The following is a 21,054-nucleotide window of genomic DNA, read 5'->3' as shown; positions in this document are numbered from 1 at the left end:
ACCGTGAGTTGAATATGAGTGACAGGCGAAGGATAGCGGCCAAGGCGAAGACGCAGGTATCGCTTCTCGGCCTTTTGGCTAAGATCAAGTGTAGTATCTGTTCTTATCAGTTTAATATCTGATACGTCCTCTATCCGAGGACAATATATTAAATGGATTTTTGGAGCTGGGAGTTGGAATAGGAGCTTGCTCCGTCCACTCCACGCATCGACCCGGTATTGCAGTACTTCCGGGAACGGTGCACCTTCCCCTCCGGGGACAAAATTGCAGTTTAAGAGAAGACGCAAACGTTTTCTTACTCCTGCAGGAGGTGGTGGTTGGGGGTTTTATGAGTCTACGTAACGCTGTCGGCATTGGGTAGCGGGGATATGAAACTGTGGCCTATAATCTCTAGGACGATCCACATCTCGGCAACTCGCAGTGGGCGGACTCACCCAACCTTCCTCTGGAGAACGGGTCTGAGCAGGCGGCCCGCCGGGTCCTGCAGCAAACTCGTTGGCGAGGACAAGAGTTGAGGGTTTGAGGGTGGGAAATAATGCATCTCAGTGTACTTTCTATTTCATATGTCTGCTTAAGAACCTCTTTTTATATTCTATTCTGGGAATGGTCTGTGCCTAGCCTTTACCCATTTTGTTCCTACTCTGTGGTTGGTCTTTTATGAAGTTATTTCCAGAAGCGATTTTTATATGTATGTACGTACGTACTTCTTTCTGTGTTTTGGGTCGCAAGTATTTATTAGTTTATTTGTCTTGTCATTAGTTGCTTGGAACATGATGTGACCCACCTGGGCAGGTGCCGAGAGTAGAGAGGGGGCCAGACATCGTTCCAGCCCTCCCGGCGCATCCAACCCAGGATGAGGACTCAGACACCTGTCCAAACGGCGGAAATACCAGGCAGGACGAGGAGGAGGCCAGTGAGAGGTGGACAAACGGAGTGTTCAGCCCATAGCTAGCAATCCCCTCCTAAGGGAAACCAAATTAGTGAGCAGAAGATGATCTGACACACACAGATCTGAACAGAGATCATGGGATATGAAAGCCCCGAAGAGTCGTGGCTTCGACAAGATACAGCACCCAGTTATGATCAAAACACTTAACAAAATCAGTACAGAAGGAAAGTACCTTAACACGATAAAGGCCATACATGACAAGCCCTCAGCCAACATTATACTTAATGGTGATAAACTAAAAACAAAAACCCTCCCTCTAAGATCAGGAACAAGGCAAGGCCGTCCACTATCACCACTGTTTGTTATGCAATATAACATCGGAGGTCCTAGCGAAACCCTAAAGACGCCACAAGAACACTACTAGAAACAATAAGCAAATATAATAAAGTCTCTGGATACAAAAACGATGTTCAAAAATCCATAGCGTTCCTATACTCTAATAACGAAGCGTCAGAAAAAGAAGTGGAGAAAATAACTCCTTTTGCAAGTGTAACGAAAAATAAAATGCCTAGGAACAAACCTAACGAAACATGTGAAGGATCCATATAATGAAACTGACAAGCCCCTGGGGTGGTTCCTTAGAGTAGTGTTTATTTAGCACGTCTGCTTTACACGCAGAAGGTCCCGGGTTCCAGCCCCGGGGGCGCCAGGCCCCAGGCGTGCACTGCGTGGCAACAAACGTAGGTCGGGGGCCGGGCGGTGAGAATCAAAAAAGAAAACTATAAGACCTTATTAAAAGAAACAGAAGAAGATACAAAGAAATGGAAAGATATTCCGTATAGTTAAAATGACCTTATTTACCCAAGGCATCATACGGATTTAATGCAATCCCCATCAAAGTCCCATCAGCATTTTTCAAAGAAATAGTACAAAAAATCATCGGATTTGTATGGCAGCGCAAGGATCCCAAATTGCCAAAGCCCTCCTGAGAAAAATGAATGAGGCTGGAGGCATCACTCTGCCTGACTTCGAATTATACTATAAAGCAACAGTAATCAAAACGGCATGGTATTGTCAGAAAAATAGACACATGGACCAGTGTGGAACAGAATCGAGAGTCTAGAACTAAACCCATATTTATATGGGCAAATAATTTTCAACAAAAACACCAAAAATATACAGTGGAGAAAGGAAAGCCTCTTCAATAAGTGGTGCTGGGAAAACTGGAAAGCCACCTGCAAAAGAATGAAACTAGGCTGTTGTCTATCACCGCACACCAAAATTAACTCAAAATGGATCAAGGACCTGAATATAAGACCTGGAACAATAAAATGCGTAGAAGAAAACATAGGAACTAAACTCAAGGACCTTGGGCTTATAGAGGATTTTATGAATTTGACCTCAAAGGCAAGGGAGGTAAGAGCAAAAATAAATGAATGGGACTACATCCAACTAAAAAGCTTCTGCTCAGCAAAAGAAACCGTCGACAAGGTAAAGAGACAATCATCCGAATGGGAAAATATATTTGCAAGCAACACCTCCGATAAGGGCCTCGTATCCAAAATCTACAAAGAACTCATACGACTCAATAACAACAAAATAACAAACAATCCAATCAAAAAATGGGCAGAGGACCCGAACAGACACCTCTCCAAAGAGGACATACAAATGGCCAACAAATATATGAAAAGATGCTCAACATCGCTAGCTATTAGGGAAATGCAAATCAAAGCCACAATGAGCTACCATCTCACGCCTGTTAGAATGGCTATAATCAATGGGACAAGCAATGACAAATGTTGGAGAGGATGTAGAGAAATAGGAACCCTCTTACACTGCTGGTGGGACTACAAATTGGTACGGCCACTGTGGAAAGCGGTATGGAGATTCCTCAAAAAAAACTAAGAATTGACCTACCATATGATCCAGCAATCCCTCTACTGGGTGTTTACCCCAAAGACTTGAAAACTCATATCTATAAAGATATTTGCACACCGATGTTCATAGCAGCATTATTCACGGTGGCCAGGACATGAAAGCAACCGAAGTGTCCTACAACAGACGATTGGCTAAAGAAGCTGTGGTACATATATACGACGGAATATTACTCAGCCATGAGAAGAGATGAAATACTGTCATTTGCAACAACATGGATGGACCTTGAAATAATCATACTAAGTGAAATAAGCCAGACAGAAAAGGTTGAAAATCACATGATATCACATATGTGGGATATAAACCTAAAAGCAACAAATGAACAGTACAAACAGAGACTCATGGACATGGACAATGGACTATTGGTTACCAGAAGGGTGCGGGGGAGGAGGGAAGGGGGAGGGGGAAAATAAAAAAATAAAATGTAAAAAAAAACAAAAAAAACACAAAAAACCAAAAAACAACTAAGTATTTAAATAGATAGATAGATAGATAGATAGATAGATAGATAGATAGACAGATAGATAGATAAAGAGTTGTGGCAGGTGCGGACTAAGCACATTCTACGTTCTCCCTCATTCATTCGCTCAACAAGTATTTACCAAGTGCCAGGTACGTGCCAAGCACTGTCCGAGGTGATGAAGATAGAGCAGCAAACAGAAATCCCTACCGTCAACGTGAGAAGCAAATAAGCCACTCGTGTATGTCTATTTGTGACTACACTTCTGTATCTACGTGTCTGTGTGTACGTGTCTATCTCTGTATATCTCCGTCTATGCCATGTGATGATTATGTCCGTCCGTAATGACTTGGCAGCCGGAGGAAAAATAAAGCCAGGTAAAGTGGGATGTGAAGCAGGAGTGCCCAGGATGGGAAGGGAGAGATTGTCCACAACACTATAAAATGGATATTATCTCTTTTACAGATAGGAAGTGATTGTTCCTAGAGTGCACTTATTAAGAGAAACCTATATGCTTGACATTTCCACGTGTAGCTTCCCAAGGACCCTAATCAGAGAGGTGTTATCATTATCCCCATTCTACAGTTTAAAAAGCCTCAGGTCCCACGCAGTTAACAGGCTGCTTGAGTTCAAATGCTGACCTTGCTTCGTATTAGCTGTGTGACCCGACCGACCTTAGGCATACGGCTTAGCCTCTCTGAGCTTCGGTCTAGAACAGTGCTGTCCACTAGAAATATGTGAGTCGCAGATGTACTTTTTAATTTTCCAGTAACCCTACTGAAAAATAAAGAGAAGCCGGTGAAATTCAGTTTAATATTTTATTTAACTCTATCCAAAACATTGCTCCAGAATGTAATCAATATAAAATTATCGAGATAGTCTACGTTTTTCATACTAAGTCTTTAAAATCTCGTGTATTTTTTACACTTCGGACACAACTCAGTCAGGATTAACCACGTTCCCAGTGCTCAGTAGCTGTGTGTGGCTGCAGGCAGGTCAATAGAACGGGGGTGACAATCACACGGTGGGGATTAGAGTGGTGCGAAATGAGTGAGGCACCAGCTTTGGGCAAAAAAAAAAAAAAAAAACCCCAAAAACAAAACAAAACAAAACAAAACAAAAAACAAAAAACAAAAAACAAACAAACTTAGGGGGCACCAAAAAAGAAAAAAAAACCAGCAATCAAGAATCGAGATAAGATAAATTATAGTAAAATAGTACTTACCTTGATTACTGAAGAGTTTTTTGTGGACACTCCACTAACTGAATCTCCCCCCACCCAGGCGAGAGCACCTCACGGACCTCACCCTAGTCCTGGCCCTAGAACGACGACGACGACGAACCACGACGATGATAAGGGGAGGAGGAGGAGAGCGTTCACCTCTTAGGGTTGGCCAGTGAATTAAATGAGATAGTACAGGTACAGCACTCAGCCCAGGGGCCGCGAGGGGCTGAGTGATCAGGCCTTCTGTGCCGCAGGGTGAAATGACCGATTGGGTTTCAGTCTTACATCCATGATACCTTCCGGCTTTTCTGAGGTCAAATGAGAGAAATGCAAACTCCCAAACTAAACTGCAGTTCTATTAGGAAGAGGGATGGGAAAGGTAAATGCTGACTGGGGAAAGCTGGCAGTCTTTGCCAGAGGGAAACCCGGAGGGATGGGGGTGCTCGAGGCATTGATTGGCCTTGATGCCCAGAGCATCCTCAGCAGTCGCCTCTCTTCTCTGGTGTCCTGACACCCCTGGCCAGATCACCCCCCACCGTTCCCCCGTGGTTCCGGCCAGTAAGTAGCCTCTTAATTGCTGCTTTTCCGAACCAGGCTGGCCTGGGCATCGTTTATTCACTCAGACGTTTCCTGAGCACCGACCGACTACATACATGCTGGCCACCGGGTTAGTGCTGGGATCCAGAGATAAGTACGATGAGGCGACCGGCCACAATGATCTCCGATTTTAGTGGTGGGGACAAAGAAAGGACTGCCCCACAGGGTGGTGGTGAGTGGTGTACTCGAAATGGATTAAGGCAGTGGGATGAAATACACAGATGAGGGGGCTTGACGCGCGGAGCCCAGCATGTGGTTCACTCACAGAAGGGCCGAGAGTCGCGGGTGCTGGAGCTGGAGAGAACCCCTTCCGCTGCCCTGCCGGGCCCTCCCCATCCGACACGCCTCCTCGCCGCCTCGCCGCCTCGCCCCTCCAATGCCTGCCATCAGCCTTCCGCCTTGCGGGGAAGCTCCCCTCCAGACCTTGAGGTCCCCTGACTCCGAAATGAGCCCCTCATCCCACCGGATACGTAGCTCGTCTTTCCGCCGGCGGACGATCACTTGCACACGGTACAGTCTGGGCGTTTCCCGTGCCTGTGCCTTGCCACCTCGTCTTGCTTCAGGAAACCTGTCCGCCAACAGCCCCTTTCTCACCGGCCCCTCTTGCCGCCCAGCCCTAATCCCCTTGGGTTCTGTCCTTTCTCTCCGTTTGTACTGAAGTAGAGCTCGACCTCGCAGCCCGGGCTTCAACGCGCAGAGGCGCGCCCCAGGGGCAGTCTGCCCGCCGTAGCCGCGCCTCCCCGCGGAAATGGGCGGAGTATGCAAATGAGAAGAGGCGTCCCGCCCGGGAACGACGGTGCAACAACAGAGACGCGATTTCTCTTTTAAGAAGCAGAGAATTTAAAAAACAAACGAAAACAGGCACAAGAGCGTACTAGCTAGTGACTCCCATAGTAATTCTAAAGAGGCAAGGGGACGTGAACTCTCGACTGAGCACGACGCGGCTCACCGTGAGTTGAATATGGGTGACAGGAGGAGGGTAGTGGCCAAGGCGCAACGACAAGCATCGCTTCTCGGCCTTTTGGCTAAGATCAAGTGTAGTATCTGTTCTTATCAGTTTAATATCTGATACGTCCTCTATCCGAGGACAATATATTAAATGGATTTTTGGGGCTGGGAGTTGGAATAGGAGCTTGCTCCGTCCACTCCACGCATCGACCCGGTATTGCAGTACTTCCGGGAACGGTGCACCCCCCCCCTCTCGGGGAGAGAATCGCGGTGCGAAAAGCAGGACATCAATGTTTGTTTTCTGACACGCTGAAGAAACGCTGGCAGGTAACGGGCTGCTTGTGGGTGGCAGGATGTAGGAGCAACCCCCGATTTCGGTGGTGTTGAACAGGGCAGACTCTGCGGAGGTACTACTCTACTGCTTCTCTTGCGCGGGCGTGGGCTGTCCCGGATCTCTAGGGTTCGTGGTTTCTCTGTAAACTACTTTGCCCTCTGCCGCTTGGGTCCTGTGACCCTCCCGCGGGATGAGAGCTGGACGTGGAAGATCGAGCAAGCAGTCTGCGCAGCAGCTTCCAGGCCACCTCTGGAGTCCCTGAGACGAGCATGTGAGGGCGTACCTTCCACCTGACATTGTATGCGTCCAGCGCCATGAGTTTGCTGACCTGTCTTGCAGCCAGCAGGACCAATCTCATCACACTGTCCCACGAGATGTCAGTCACTACTGTGGCCCCCACCTCTACGTCCTGCGGTCCCCCAAACCCCTAATCTCCTGAGACGCTCCCGGATGTTTGCCGTCCCTTCTCTCTAGGGGATTTTTCATGTGTCTGCATGTGTCTGCTTTTCCTCGCCCTCCGCCCGAGGTTGGTCCAGGCCGAGGGTTTGGTGACACGCAGTTTCTGGTGGAGATACGTAATGCGGCTGCACGTGTGAACGGGTGGGCGCTGCCTGTCGTTGGGCCTCCGATTTAGATGACTTGGATCTGGTTCCTTCAGGTAGCCCTGCCCTCCTCGCCTCGCTCTGCCGGTCCCCTGCGGTCCTGCACAAAACAGGCAAGTGAGGACCTACCTACCCAGGCAGGCCTTCCCTGCTAGGGAAGGAGAAGCCGTTCTTCTAGATCGAGGGCAGTGTTTAGCCTCCCTCGGCTGCGCCTGGGAACCTCCTGGGGGGGGGCCCGTTGGAATCACAGTGATACCCCAGCACCATCACACAGCACTGGAATTCCAATCTCTGGTGCGGGGCGGGAGGCTGGCGTACGTCAAAGCTGGCCAGGTGTCTCTGGTGCACAGTGTGACTCCAGAAGCGCTCCTCCGAGTGTCCAGTGAAGATGCCACCGCCAGGCAACTTAATTCCGAAACAGTGAATGGGCCGTGACAATATTCAGTGAGCTCCTGCAGATCCACTCGTGAGTCGGTTTATTGTTGCGGAGACAGTTTGGAAGAAGAGTCGGAGTCTGGAAATGCTTTAACTAACATGGATAAGGGAGAGAGGATGAATGGCAATGCTAGCATTCCCCACCTCCCCACCCCTGTCTCCATGGCTTTTTATTAAGTTTCACTACAATGCTGGCTTTGTAATTTATTAATAGTTACTATCAGGTTAGTAAAATACAAGCTACAGCCAATTCCCAGATCCAGCCTCAAAGCCACCACCGTGTTCTCAGCTATTTCTTCTCATGTAGCTTTTTCTTATGCTCTAAAGTATCCTTTCCTAGTCCCTAGAGCAAGAAGTCTCAGAATCCGTCAGGCGTGCGCGCCCTCCCTGCAATGTGTCCTTGTGTGCAAGTCCACACGTGCTTCGATGTCCTTGTTGCTCCAAGCACCAGGCATCCTGCTAGGACTGCAGGCATCTCTTACAACAGTTTAGGACCATATGGTAGACTGGCTTCGTGTTAACCCACCGTCCGCACCCAGTGCGGACTGAGGGGACAGCGAATTCCCCCGTTCGGTCACAGACGGGAGGCCGCCCAGTCCCGCAGGAAGGCCATTGGGCCCGTATGGGACTAAGTTGAGAGCAAGTCCCTCCCCTCCCCACCGACCCCCCCCACCCCCCTCCCCCGCCCCCGCACCTTCTGGGTTGTATTGCCGCTCTGCAGAATCGCATGCAACCCCTCCCCACCCCCAATTTCTTTTGGCCCTCCAGACGGATGGCACCACACATGCACCAAGAGGGTACGAAAAGGTGTGTAACTCCCAGCAGGAGGCTTTCCTGGCAGAGCAGATTCGAAAACGGCCCGAGAGCCTGCAGCAGAGACTGGGCTGATGTCTTGAAAGTGGGAGAGGTGAGGCTGAAAAGCTGTCAGCAGTCAAACGTCCAAAGGAAGTCAGACTCTATTACAAGCTGCGAGCTGCTTTCTCCTCTGTGAAATGGGGAAATGGAGAGCCGCTTTCCATGGGCACCGAACGGATGAAAGGGGACCTCTGTGACCCTGCCTTCTCCTGCGCACAGTCAACAAGCTCCATTGGATCAGAGTCTGATGGCCGACCAGCCGCAGCCGCGTCTTGCTTCTGCAGACCGAACTGCTGGGATCTGATCTAAGGAGGGCTCCAGGCAGAGCGAGGGTGGGGCGAGGAGGGGCTAGGGGTTCCCGTGAGAAGCTGAACCAGCCAGTCGGGTCTGGGGTACAAATGAGTCTGCGAAGGGGACAGACGTGGGTGGGGGTGGGGGGCGATTACGGTAGGAAAGAGCCCACGAGAAGCAAGCGTCCCCTGGGGGCAGTTCCGAGACCCAGACCATAACCTCCAGAAGGCTGGGCAGGTCGGCGGGGTGTAAAGCTGCCCCCTCATTCCCCGATACCTGCCCCCCAACCACAGTTGCTTTACACCCGTGAGTTTTGCCCACGCTCTTGCCTCAGACTCCAGTGCCCCGATTTGAGATGGGAAATGTTCCATTCCAATGAATGTAATCCAGGCCATCCACTCCTCAAGACGGAACCACCGGGGACCCGAATTATTGGGCAGAAGACGGCCCGAAGAACGCGGACGCGAGCGGAGGGGTCCTGAGCAGGGAGGGGCGGGGATGGGGATGGGGGTGGCCGAAGAGCGGTCATAATCGCGATTTGCGGGGCGCTGGCTGAGCATGGAGGAGGCGCGATCTCCTTCATTGATCAGTTGTTGAGCGTGCAGTTCGTGTGGAGGAGAGAGCAGTGAACAGAAGCAAGTTCTTGCTTTCAGGGGCTCCAACCGTGAGAGCTGCCGCCGTGTCAGCTCTTCCCGCAGTCCCCCGGCAACCGCCCCTCGTCCTCGGTCTCGGCGCGCGCGATCCCTACAGGCCGGGAGATTGGCGCCCAACCGGCTTTAGCGGCCACCGCGAGCGGAGGCGGTCGGGAGGGCGGAGTCCGCCCCTGGGGCAAAAGGCGGGGCATACAGATTAAAATGGCTGTTCCGCGCGTGAAGGAGGGAACAACCAGGAATACAGGATTTCTGGTTAAAAACGTAGAGCACAGAAAAATCTGCAGGAGAGTCTGGTGGCATCCATAGTACTGTGGACGAGGCAAAGAACAAGGAGTGAGGGTTCGGGTTCTCACCGTGACTTGAATGTGCGTGATATGAGGAGTGTGACGGCGAGGGCGCTGTGACAGGTATCGCTTCTCGGCCTTTTGGCTAAGATCAAGTGTAGTATCTGTTCTTATCAGTTTAATATCTGATACGTCCTCTATCCGAGGACAATATATTAAATGGATTTTTGGAGCTGGGAGTTGGAATAGGAGCTTGCTCCGTCCACTCCACGCATCGACCCGGTATTGCAGTACTTCCGGGAACGGTGCACCCCCTTCGGGGGAACTACAATTCTTGTCAAAGGTTAGTTTTGAACGAGGTTCCTGGTGTGCGTCGGGGTTTTTCCCTTTACCCTTCGGTTCTGGCTGTTAGCGCTTGGGGCTTGTGAGATGGTGTTCAACCTCTCGGTTTTTCTCCCTGCCAGGGTCCTTTAAGGGCACCAGGTCCTCGGTCCCCTGAAGCAGATCATGGAGGGTCTCTGATGCGGAGTACCTGGGAGCTTTTTGGCCAAGTTCCTGCGTCTCCTGCTGGGCCTCTGGCGCGCGCGCTTGCGCTTAATTTAAGTTTGGGTTTCATTTCGCAGACGCGGCATGGGGGGGGAGGGAGGCGTAGTGATCAGATCCCCGTTTTAGAAAAATATTGTACTGGAAAATAGGTTTCTTAACAAGAAAAAGCTCTTGGCCTTCAAGAGAAGTTGAGAAAATAAGTTTAGACGTCACACACGTCATACGGGTAAAAATAAATTTGCATCATTTACAGTAGCCAAGATGCATAAATGGAATATTATTCTGCTATACAAAAAGAATGAAGTCTTGCCGTTGTGACAACATGGACAGACCTCCAGGGCATTATGAAGGGCATTATGCTAAGTAAAATACACCAGGTACGCCAGACAGAGAAATACCGCATGGTCTGTCTCACTTATCCATAAGATCCATAGCCAGGTCCTCCTATTGTTGACAGCTTACGGGAGTGCCCCTATTGTCCAGGATCTTGTCTACAGTTATGGCATGGAACAATGGGTAAGTCTAAAAACAACACTCTGGTGACCAACATTGTTCAGGCCCAGGTGACTCGGTCTGAATGCCATGAATCTCTGTGGCTAACCAGCGTCAGAGAGGTGCCCTGCTTTGGGTTTTGGGGAGGGTTTGGGTGGTGGAAATGGTTAGGTTTTTAAAAAATGAACTAATGTACTTGACAAAGTTTTCCTCTCAGGCAGTAATGCGACTCAAAGCGTCATTTCTTAGTGATCATTTTACTAGTATTCGTTTCATTGTTTCACTTATTATTCCATTTGAGATTTCTGAGGTACTTACTCATCAAGAGGGCAAACAGGAACATAGGGAAGGATTCCCGTTTGAGTTATGGGAGTGAATGAAAAGACAACATGCTGCACTGGCGAGATGAGATCAGCAGCAGCTTATTAGTCAGGTATACTCAGCCTGGGCCTGGAGGACATGGTTCGCCATGCGGGTCCACCCTTGTGTTGCTCTCAGGAACAACACCACGTAAGCAGTAGCTGTGGGCAGCAGGCCTTGCCCCTTTTCTGCCCGTCTATCTGCCCCTGCTATCTGGAAATCTGTCTTTTCTAATGAGGAGAAGGCTAGCAGGCCAGGATAAGAGAAGTCCAAGGGAAGCACCTGTAATTGGAAGCCAGTAAGGGCACAGGCCTCTCCTTTTCCAAGCTGTTTCCCGCCACCTGCCAGCCCATCATGAGGCTCTTTGGGCCTTCACCTGGGGACTAAGAAGGGAAGCCTGTTCTCACCAACCTTCTTCCTCCCACCAGGACCTCCTGGCTCCAACCCAGGCCACCCCGGCGCCCACACCTAAAAGGGGGCTTTGACCTAGATTTCTTCACGTGCCACTCCCCTCAATTCCAAAACCCAGAAGGGCCCACAGAAGACGATGGACCTGGAACCAAGAACAGCTTTGAAGGCCAAATATTTGTTAGGCTAATAATACTCCCTGGATTTCACAGCCGGGGCCAGCGCTGAGCAGTGTGCTAGGGGAAGTCCCCTGCGTTCACAGAAGGACCCCAGAGGATTCTCTGGCTTGCAAAATGGAATACACATGCAGGTATGTATAGTTACATTGTTTTTATAAACAAACATTTAGAATGTAAGTTTCACAGAAAAGTTCCAAAGGTAGTACAGAAAGTTCCTGAACGCTCCCATAAATTTCATAGCCAGTTTCTCCTACTGTTAATAACTTAGATTACAACGGTACATTTATCACAACTAATTAACCAATATTGATACATCATTATAAACTAAATCCCATACTTTATTCGGATTTAATTGATTTTTCCAACATCTTTTTCCTGTGTAGGATCCCATTAGGACCATATATGATAAACCTGTTTCTAATTTTTCATAATTTTTAAAAGCATGTATTATGAACATGTGCCACACTGACAATGGGAACTAAAGTAAACTTTATTTCAGGGAAAGAGAAGGAGGACAAGGAGTTTGAGGAGCTGAGCCTAAAGGCAAAGGGGCGAATAAACAATGAGATCTGGTGCCAACAAGACATCTTAACTGGCCTTACATTTTCCTCTTGACCACCCTCCCATTGACATCGCAAAATTATGACTTAGGCAATAGGTCTGAAGGGAATGTTCCTTCGGGTGGTGGCAGCTGAGACCCGCACATGCTGGACCTTAGCTTTGTCCAGTAGAGCAGTGGTCCCCAACCTTTTTGGCACCAGGACTCAGTGTTCCTATGAGAATCTAATGCCTGATGATCTGAGGTGGAGCTGAGGCAGTGATGCTAAAGCTGGGGAGTGACTGCAACTACAAATGAAGCTTAACTCCCTGGCCCGCCACTCACCTCCTGCTGTGCGGCCCAGTTCCTAAAAGGCCCTGGACCTGTACTGACTGGTACATGGCTCAGGGGTTGGGGACCCCTGCAGTACAGTGCTGTGGACCCCAAAGGTTTGAAAATATAAAGATAATTCAGTCTTTCCTGAAGCAAGGTGTGTTGCAGGAAGCGACATCTGATGGAGGAAATCGCTGTGCACTTCAAGTTTTCCTGACCAAAGCACAATCTTTATTGATAATTTGGAAAAGTTTCTTTCAGTTTCACATCCCATTTTAGTAAAGTATACATTTTTAGAATTACTCTCATTTAGGCAAGCTACCCTTGTGGAAATTTACTTTGTATGTAAGCTCTAAGATCGCTGTGCACTTCAAGTTTTCCTTCCTCTAACAAAGTTGTCTGACCGTTACATTTCCTCCATCAGATGTCGCTTCCTGCAACACACCTTGCTTCAGGAAAGACTGAATTATCTTTATATTTTCTTTCTACAAAAAGATATATATGTATATAAAGGCTCTGTCATATGAAGAGGTATCAAGGAGTACATAACCAAAGACAAATGAAAAAGAATACTAGAAAAGTATGTCAGTCAATTAATACAAACACGTTTCTAGAGTTTGTAATGTTTTTGGTAATTGCAGCCTTTTTAAATCATAATTTTTGTGACTTTCTTATTCTAAATATTATCATATCTGAGTATTACTTTCGGATTTGAGGTTGTATAATTTTAAAGGATGACCTACAGTAAGCATCCGGAACTGGCCTTGTGCTTATCTTACTGATGCTGACAACATGATCATTTTCAGAAGACAAATCATTCTCATTAATCAATAGTGATTTTCAAACCTTTGGGGTCCACAGCACTGTACTGCAGGGGTCCCCAACCCCTGAGCCATGTACCAGTCAGTACAGGTCCAGGGCCTTTTAGGAACTGGGCCGCACAGCAGGAGGTGAGTGGCGGGCCAGGGAGTTAAGCTTCATTTGTAGTTGCAGTCACTCCCCAGCTTTAGCATCACTGCCTCAGCTCCACCTCAGATCATCAGGCATTAGATTCTCATAGGAACACTGAGTCCTGGTGCCAAAAAGGTTGGGGACCACTGCTCTACTGGACAAAGCTAAGGTCCAGCATGTGCGGGTCTCAGCTGCCACCACCCGAAGGAACATTCCCTTCAGACCTATTGCCTAAGTCATAATTTTGCGATGTCAATGGGAGGGTGGTCAAGAGGAAAATGTAAGGCCAGTTAAGATGTCTTGTTGGCACCAGATCTCATTGTTTATTCGCCCCTTTGCCTTTAGGCTCAGCTCCTCAAACTCCTTGTCCTCCTTCTCTTTCCCTGAAATAAAGTTTACTTTAGTTCCCATTGTCAGTGTGGCACATGTTCATAATACATGCTTTTAAAAATTATGAAAAATTAGAAACAGGTTTATCATATATGGTCCTAATGGGATCCTACACAGGAAAAAGATGTTGGAAAAATCAATTAAATCCGAATAAAGTATGGGATTTAGTTTATAATGATGTATCAATATTGGTTAATTAGTTGTGATAAATGTACCGTTGTAATCTAAGTTATTAACAGTAGGAGAAACTGGCTATGAAATTTATGGGAGCGTTCAGGAACTTTCTGTACTACCTTTGGAACTTTTCTGTGAAACTTACATTCTAAATGTTTGTTTATAAAAACAATGTAACTATACATACCTGCATGTGTATTCCATTTTGCAAGCCAGAGAATCCTCTGGGGTCCTTCTGTGAACGCAGGGGACTTCCCCTAGCACACTGCTCAGCGCTGGCCCCGGCTGTGAAATCCAGGGAGTATTATTAGCCTAACAAATATTTGGCCTTCAAAGCTGTTCTTGGTTCCAGGTCCATCGTCTTCTGTGGGCCCTTCTGGGTTTTGGAATTGAGGGGAGTGGCACGTGAAGAAATCTAGGTCAAAGCCCCCTTTTAGGTGTGGGCGCCGGGGTGGCCTGGGTTGGAGCCAGGAGGTCCTGGTGGGAGGAAGAAGGTTGGTGAGAACAGGCTTCCCTTCTTAGTCCCCAGGTGAAGGCCCAAAGAGCCTCATGATGGGCTGGCAGGTGGCGGGAAACAGCTTGGAAAAGGAGAGGCCTGTGCCCTTACTGGCTTCCAATTACAGGTGCTTCCCTTGGACTTCTCTTATCCTGGCCTGCTAGCCTTCTCCTCATTAGAAAAGACAGATTTCCAGATAGCAGGGGCAGATAGACGGGCAGAAAAGGGGCAAGGCCTGCTGCCCACAGCTACTGCTTACGTGGTGTTGTTCCTGAGAGCAACACAAGGGTGGACCCGCATGGCGAACCATGTCCTCCAGGCCCAGGCTGAGTATACCTGACTAATAAGCTGCTGCTGATCTCATCTCGCCAGTGCAGCATGTTGTCTTTTCATTCACTCCCATAACTCAAACGGGAATCCTTCCCTATGTTCCTGTTTGCCCTCTTGATGAGTAAGTACCTCAGAAATCTCAAATGGAATAATAAGTGAAACAATGAAACGAATACTAGTAAAATGATCACTAAGAAATGACGCTTTGAGTCGCATTACTGCCTGAGAGGAAAACTTTGTCAAGTACATTAGTTCATTTTTTAAAAACCTAACCATTTCCACCACCCAAACCCTCCCCAAAACCCAAAGCAGGGCACCTCTCTGACGCTGGTTAGCCACAGAGATTCATGGCATTCAGACCGAGTCACCTGGGCCTGAACAATGTTGGTCACCAGAGTGTTGTTTTTAGACTTACCCATTGTTCCATGCCATAACTGTAGACAAGATCCTGGACAATAGGGGCACTCCCGTAAGCTGTCAACAATAGGAGGACCTGGCTATGGATCTTATGGATAAGTGAGACAGACCATGCGGTATTTCTCTGTCTGGCGTACCTGGTGTATTTTACTTAGCATAATGCCCTTCATAATGCCCTGGAGGTCTGTCCATGTTGTCACAACGGCAAGACTTCATTCTTTTTGTATAGCAGAATAATATTCCATTTATGCATCTTGGCTACTGTAAATGATGCAAATTTATTTTTACCCGTATGACGTGTGTGACGTCTAAACTTATTTTCTCAACTTCTCTTGAAGGCCAAGAGCTTTTTCTTGTTAAGAAACCTATTTTCCAGTACAATATTTTTCTAAAACGGGGATCTGATCACTACGCCTCCCTCCCCCCCCATGCCGCGTCTGCGAAATGAAACCCAAACTTAAATTAAGCGCAAGCGCGCGCGCCAGAGGCCCAGCAGGAGACGCAGGAACTTGGCCAAAAAGCTCCCAGGTACTCCGCATCAGAGACCCTCCATGATCTGCTTCAGGGGACCGAGGACCTGGTGCCCTTAAAGGACCCTGGCAGGGAGAAAAACCGAGAGGTTGAACACCATCTCACAAGCCCCAAGCGCTAACAGCCAGAACCGAAGGGTAAAGGGAAAAACCCCGACGCACACCAGGAACCTCGTTCAAAACTAACCTTTGACAAGAATTGTAGTTCCCCCGAAGGGGGTGCACCGTTCCCGGAAGTACTGCAATACCGGGTCGATGCGTGGAGTGGACGGAGCAAGCTCCTATTCCAACTCCCAGCTCCAAAAATCCATTTAATATATTGTCCTCGGATAGAGGACGTATCAGATATTAAACTGATAAGAACAGATACTACACTTGATCTTAGCCAAAAGGCCGAGAAGCGATACCTGTCACAGCGCCCTCGCCGTCACACTCCTCATATCACGCACATTCAAGTCACGGTGAGAACCCGAACCCTCACTCCTTGTTCTTTGCCTCGTCCACAGTACTATGGATGCCACCAGACTCTCCTGCAGATTTTTCTGTGCTCTACGTTTTTAACCAGAAATCCTGTATTCCTGGTTGTTCCCTCCTTCACGCGCGGAACAGCCATTTTAATCTGCATGCCCCGCCTTTTGCCCCAGGGGCGGACTCCGCCCTCCCGACCGCCTCCGCTCGCGGTGGCCGCTAAAGCCGGTTGGGCGCCAATCTCCCGGCCTGTAGGGATCGCGCGCGCCGAGACCGAGGACGAGGGGCGGTTGCCGGGGGACTGCGGGAAGAGCTGACACGGCGGCAGCTCTCACGGTTGGAGCCCCTGAAAGCAAGAACTTGCTTCTGTTCACTGCTCTCTCCTCCACACGAACTGCACGCTCAACAACTGATCAATGAAGGAGATCGCGCCTCCTCCATGCTCAGCCAGCGCCCCGCAAATCGCGATTATGACCGCTCTTCGGCCACCCCCATCCCCATCCCCGCCCCTCCCTGCTCAGGACCCCTCCGCTCGCGTCCGCGTTCTTCGGGCCGTCTTCTGCCCAATAATTCGGGTCCCCGGTGGTTCCGTCTTGAGGAGTGGATGGCCTGGATTACATTCATTGGAATGGAACATTTCCCATCTCAAATCGGGGCACTGGAGTCTGAGGCAAGAGCGTGGGCAAAACTCACGGGTGTAAAGCAACTGTGGTTGGGGGGCAGGTATCGGGGAATGAGGGGGCAGCTTTACACCCCGCCGACCTGCCCAGCCTTCTGGAGGTTATGGTCTGGGTCTCGGAACTGCCCCCAGGGGACGCTTGCTTCTCGTGGGCTCTTTCCTACCGTAATCGCCCCCCACCCCCACCCACGTCTGTCCCCTTCGCAGACTCATTTGTACCCCAGACCCGACTGGCTGGTTCAGCTTCTCACGGGAACCCCTAGCCCCTCCTCGCCCCACCCTCGCTCTGCCTGGAGCCCTCCTTAGATCAGATCCCAGCAGTTCGGTCTGCAGAAGCAAGACGCGGCTGCGGCTGGTCGGCCATCAGACTCTGATCCAATGGAGCTTGTTGACTGTGCGCAGGAGAAGGCAGGGTCACAGAGGTCCCCTTTCATCCGTTCGGTGCCCATGGAAAGCGGCTCTCCATTTCCCCATTTCACAGAGGAGAAAGCAGCTCGCAGCTTGTAATAGAGTCTGACTTCCTTTGGACGTTTGACTGCTGACAGCTTTTCAGCCTCACCTCTCCCACTTTCAAGACATCAGCCCAGTCTCTGCTGCAGGCTCTCGGGCCGTTTTCGAATCTGCTCTGCCAGGAAAGCCTCCTGCTGGGAGTTACACACCTTTTCGTACCCTCTTGGTGCATGTGTGGTGCCATCCGTCTGGAGGGCCAAAAGAAATTGGGGGTGGGGAGGGGTTGCATGCGATTCTGCAGAGCGGCAATACAACCCAGAAGGTGCGGGGGCGGGGGAGGGGTGTGGTGTGTTCGGTGGGGAGGGGAGGGACTTGCTCTCAACTTAGTCCCATACGGGCCCAATGGCCTTCCTGCGGGACTGGGCGGCCTCCCGTCTGTGACCGAACGGGGGAATTCGCTGTCCCCTCAGTCCGCACTGGGTGCGGACGGTGGGTTAACACGAAGCCAGTCTACCATATGGTCCTAAACTGTTGTAAGAGATGCCTGCAGTCCTAGCAGGATGCCTGGTGCTTGGAGCAACAAGGACATCGAAGCACGTGTGGACTTGCACACAAGGACACATTGCAGGGAGGGCGCGCACGCCTGACGGATTCTGAGACTTCTTGCTCTAGGGACTAGGAAAGGATACTTTAGAGCATAAGAAAAAGCTACATGAGAAGAAATAGCTGAGAACACGGTGGTGGCTTTGAGGCTGGATCTGGGAATTGGCTGTAGCTTGTATTTTACTAACCTGATAGTAACTATTAATAAATTACAAAGCCAGCATTGTAGTGAAACTTAATAAAAAGCCATGGAGACAGGGGTGGGGAGGTGGGGAATGCTAGCATTGCCATTCATCCTCTCTCCCTTATCCATGTTAGTTAAAGCATTTCCAGACTCCGACTCTTCTTCCAAACTGTCTCCGCAACAATAAACCGACTCACGAGTGGATCTGCAGGAGCTCACTGAATATTGTCACGGCCCATTCACTGTTTCGGAATTAAGTTGCCTGGCGGTGGCATCTTCACTGGACACTCGGAGGAGCGCTTCTGGAGTCACACTGTGCACCAGAGACACCTGGCCAGCTTTGACGTACGCCAGCCTCCCGCCCCGCACCAGAGATTGGAATTCCAGTGCTGTGTGATGGTGCTGGGGTATCACTGTGATTCCAACGGGCCCCCCCCCAGGAGGTTCCCAGGCGCAGCCGAGGGAGGCTAAACACTGCCCTCGATCTAGAAGAACGGCTTCTCCTTCCCTAGCAGGGAAGGCCTGCCTGGGTAGGTAGGTCCTCACTTGCCTGTTTTGTGCAGGACCGCAGGGGACCGGCAGAGCGAGGCGAGGAGGGCAGGGCTACCTGAAGGAACCAGATCCAAGTCATCTAAATCGGAGGCCCAACGACAGGCAGCGCCCACCCGTTCACACGTGCAGCCGCATTACGTATCTCCACCAGAAACTGCGTGTCACCAAACCCTCGGCCTGGACCAACCTCGGGCGGAGGGCGAGGAAAAGCAGACACATGCAGACACATGAAAAATCCCCTAGAGAGAAGGGACGGCAAACATCCGGGAGCGTCTCAGGAGATTAGGGGTTTGGGGGACCGCAGGACGTAGAGGTGGGGGCCACAGTAGTGACTGACATCTCGTGGGACAGTGTGATGAGATTGGTCCTGCTGGCTGCAAGACAGGTCAGCAAACTCATGGCGCTGGACGCATACAATGTCAGGTGGAAGGTACGCCCTCACATGCTCGTCTCAGGGACTCCAGAGGTGGCCTGGAAGCTGCTGCGCAGACTGCTTGCTCGATCTTCCACGTACAGCTCTCATCCCGCGGGAGGGTCACAGGACCCAAGCGGCAGAGGGCAAAGTAGTTTACAGAGAAACCACGAACCCTAGAGATCCGGGACAGCCCACGCCCGCGCAAGAGAAGCAGTAGAGTAGTACCTCCGCAGAGTCTGCCCTGTTCAACACCACCGAAATCGGGGGTTGCTCCTACATCCTGCCACCCACAAGCAGCCCGTTACCTGCCAGCGTTTCTTCAGCGTGTCAGAAAACAAACATTGATGTCCTGCTTTTCGCACCGCGATTCTCTCCCCGAGAGGGGGGGGGGTGCACCGTTCCCGGAAGTACTGCAATACCGGGTCGATGCGTGGAGTGGACGGAGCAAGCTCCTATTCCAACTCCCAGCTCCAAAAATCCATTTAATATATTGTCCTCGGATAGAGGACGTATCAGATATTAAACTGATAAGAACAGATACTACACTTGATCTTAGCCAAAAGGCCGAGAAGCGATGCTTGTCGTTGCGCCTTGGCCACTACCCTCCTCCTGTCACCCATATTCAACTCACGGTGAGCCGCGTCGTGCTCAGTCGAGAGTTCACGTCCCCTTGCCTCTTTAGAATTACTATGGGAGTCACTAGCTAGTACGCTCTTGTGCCTGTTTTCGTTTGTTTTTAAATTCTCTGCTTCTTAAAAGAGAAATCGCGTCTCTGTTGTTGCAACCGTCGTTCCCGGGCGGGACGCCTCTTCTCATTTGCATACTCCGCCCATTTCCGCGGGGAGGCGCGGCTACGGCGGGCAGACTGCCCCTGGGGGCGCGCCTCTGCGCGTTGAAGCCCGGGCTGCGAGGTCGAGCTCTACTTCAGTACAAACGGAGAGAAAGGACAGAACCCAAGGGGATTAGGGCTGGGCGGCAAGAGGGGCCGGTGAGAAAGGGGCTGTTGGCGGACAGGTTTCCTGAAGCAAGACGAGGTGGCAAGGCACAGGCACGGGAAACGCCCAGACTGTACCGTGTGCAAGTGATCGTCCGCCGTCGGAAAGACGAGCTACGTATCCGGTGGGATGAGGGGCTCATTTCGGAGTCAGGGGACCTCAAGGGTCTGGAGGGGAGCTTCCCCGCAAGGCGGAAGGCTGATGGCAGGCATTGGAGGGGCGAGGCGGCGAGGCGGCGAGGAGGCGTGTCGGATGGGGAGGGCCCGGCAGGGCAGCGGAAGGGGTTCTCTCCAGCTCCAGCACCCGCGACTCTTCGGCCCTTCTGTGAGTGAACCACATGCTGGGCTCCGCGCGTCAAGCCCCCTCATCTGTGTATTTCATCCCACTGCCTTAATCCATTTCGAGTACACCACTCACCACCACCCTGTGGGGCAGTCCTTTCTTTGTCCCCACCACTAAAATCGGAGATCATTGTGGCCGGTCGCCTCATCGTACTTATCTCTGGATCCCAGCACTACCCGGTGGCCAGCATGTATGTAGTCGGTCGGTGCTCAGGGAAAACGTCTGAGTGAATAAACGATGCCCAGGCCAGCCTGGTTCGGAAAAGCAGCAATTAAGAGGCTACTTACTGGCCGGAAACCACGGGGGAACGGTGGGGGGTGATCTGGCCAGGGGTGTCAGGACACCAGAGAAAGAGGCGACTGCTGAGGATGCTCTGGGCATCAAGGCCAATCATGCCTCGAGCACCCCATCCCTCCGGGTTTCCCTCTGGCAAAGACTGCCAGCTTTCCCCAGTCAGCATTTACCTTTCCCATCCCTCTTCCTAATAGAACTGCAGTTTAGTTTGGGGAGTTTGCATTTCTCTCATTTGACCTCAGAAAAGCCGGAAGGTATCATGGATGTAAGACTGAAACCCATCGGTCATTTCACCCTGCGGCACAGAAGGCCTGATCACTCAGCCCCTCGCTGCCCCTGGGCTGAGTGCTGTACCTGTACTATCTCATTTAATTCACTGGCCAACCCTAAGAGGTGAACGCTCTCCTCCTCCTCCCCTTA

General features: G+C 50.4%; 2 long non-coding RNA genes and 5 other non-coding genes across 7 annotated transcripts; 4 read left to right on the top strand and 3 right to left on the bottom strand.

Moving 5' to 3' along the window:
• The first annotated feature begins 58 nt into the window (after positions 1–58).
• LOC118604366 lies at positions 59–249 on the top strand. Its single transcript, XR_004951692.1, has one exon. It is a non-coding gene; the product is annotated as a U2 spliceosomal RNA (small nuclear RNA).
• Positions 250–6,111: 5,862 nt separating this feature from the next.
• Positions 6,112–6,302, top strand: LOC118604369. The gene has a single exon (XR_004951695.1). It is a non-coding gene; the product is annotated as a U2 spliceosomal RNA (small nuclear RNA).
• Positions 6,303–9,624: 3,322 nt separating this feature from the next.
• LOC118603959 lies at positions 9,625–10,529 on the top strand. Its single transcript, XR_004951521.1, has 2 exons — positions 9,625–9,851; positions 9,973–10,529. It is a non-coding gene; the product is annotated as an uncharacterized LOC118603959 (long non-coding RNA).
• On the top strand, positions 9,634–9,824 carry LOC118604364. Its single transcript, XR_004951690.1, has one exon. It is a non-coding gene; the product is annotated as a U2 spliceosomal RNA (small nuclear RNA).
• Positions 10,530–15,161: 4,632 nt separating the features above from the next.
• On the bottom strand, positions 15,162–16,067 carry LOC118603960. Its single transcript, XR_004951522.1, has 2 exons — positions 15,840–16,067; positions 15,162–15,718 (listed from the first exon to the last, which is right to left on the bottom strand). It is a non-coding gene; the product is annotated as an uncharacterized LOC118603960 (long non-coding RNA).
• LOC118604363 lies at positions 15,867–16,057 on the bottom strand. The gene has a single exon (XR_004951689.1). It is a non-coding gene; the product is annotated as a U2 spliceosomal RNA (small nuclear RNA).
• A 3,321-nt stretch (positions 16,068–19,388) lies between the features above and the next one.
• LOC118604367 lies at positions 19,389–19,579 on the bottom strand. Its single transcript, XR_004951693.1, has one exon. It is a non-coding gene; the product is annotated as a U2 spliceosomal RNA (small nuclear RNA).
• Positions 19,580–21,054: the final 1,475 nt, after the last annotated feature.

Source organism: Rousettus aegyptiacus, unplaced genomic scaffold (genome assembly GCF_014176215.1).
Source record: "Rousettus aegyptiacus isolate mRouAeg1 unplaced genomic scaffold, mRouAeg1.p scaffold_m13_p_6, whole genome shotgun sequence".
NCBI classification, from domain to species: domain Eukaryota; kingdom Metazoa; phylum Chordata; class Mammalia; order Chiroptera; family Pteropodidae; genus Rousettus; species Rousettus aegyptiacus.
Note: the sequence above shows the minus strand (reverse complement) of the source record. Positions and strands in the feature narration are given on the sequence as shown.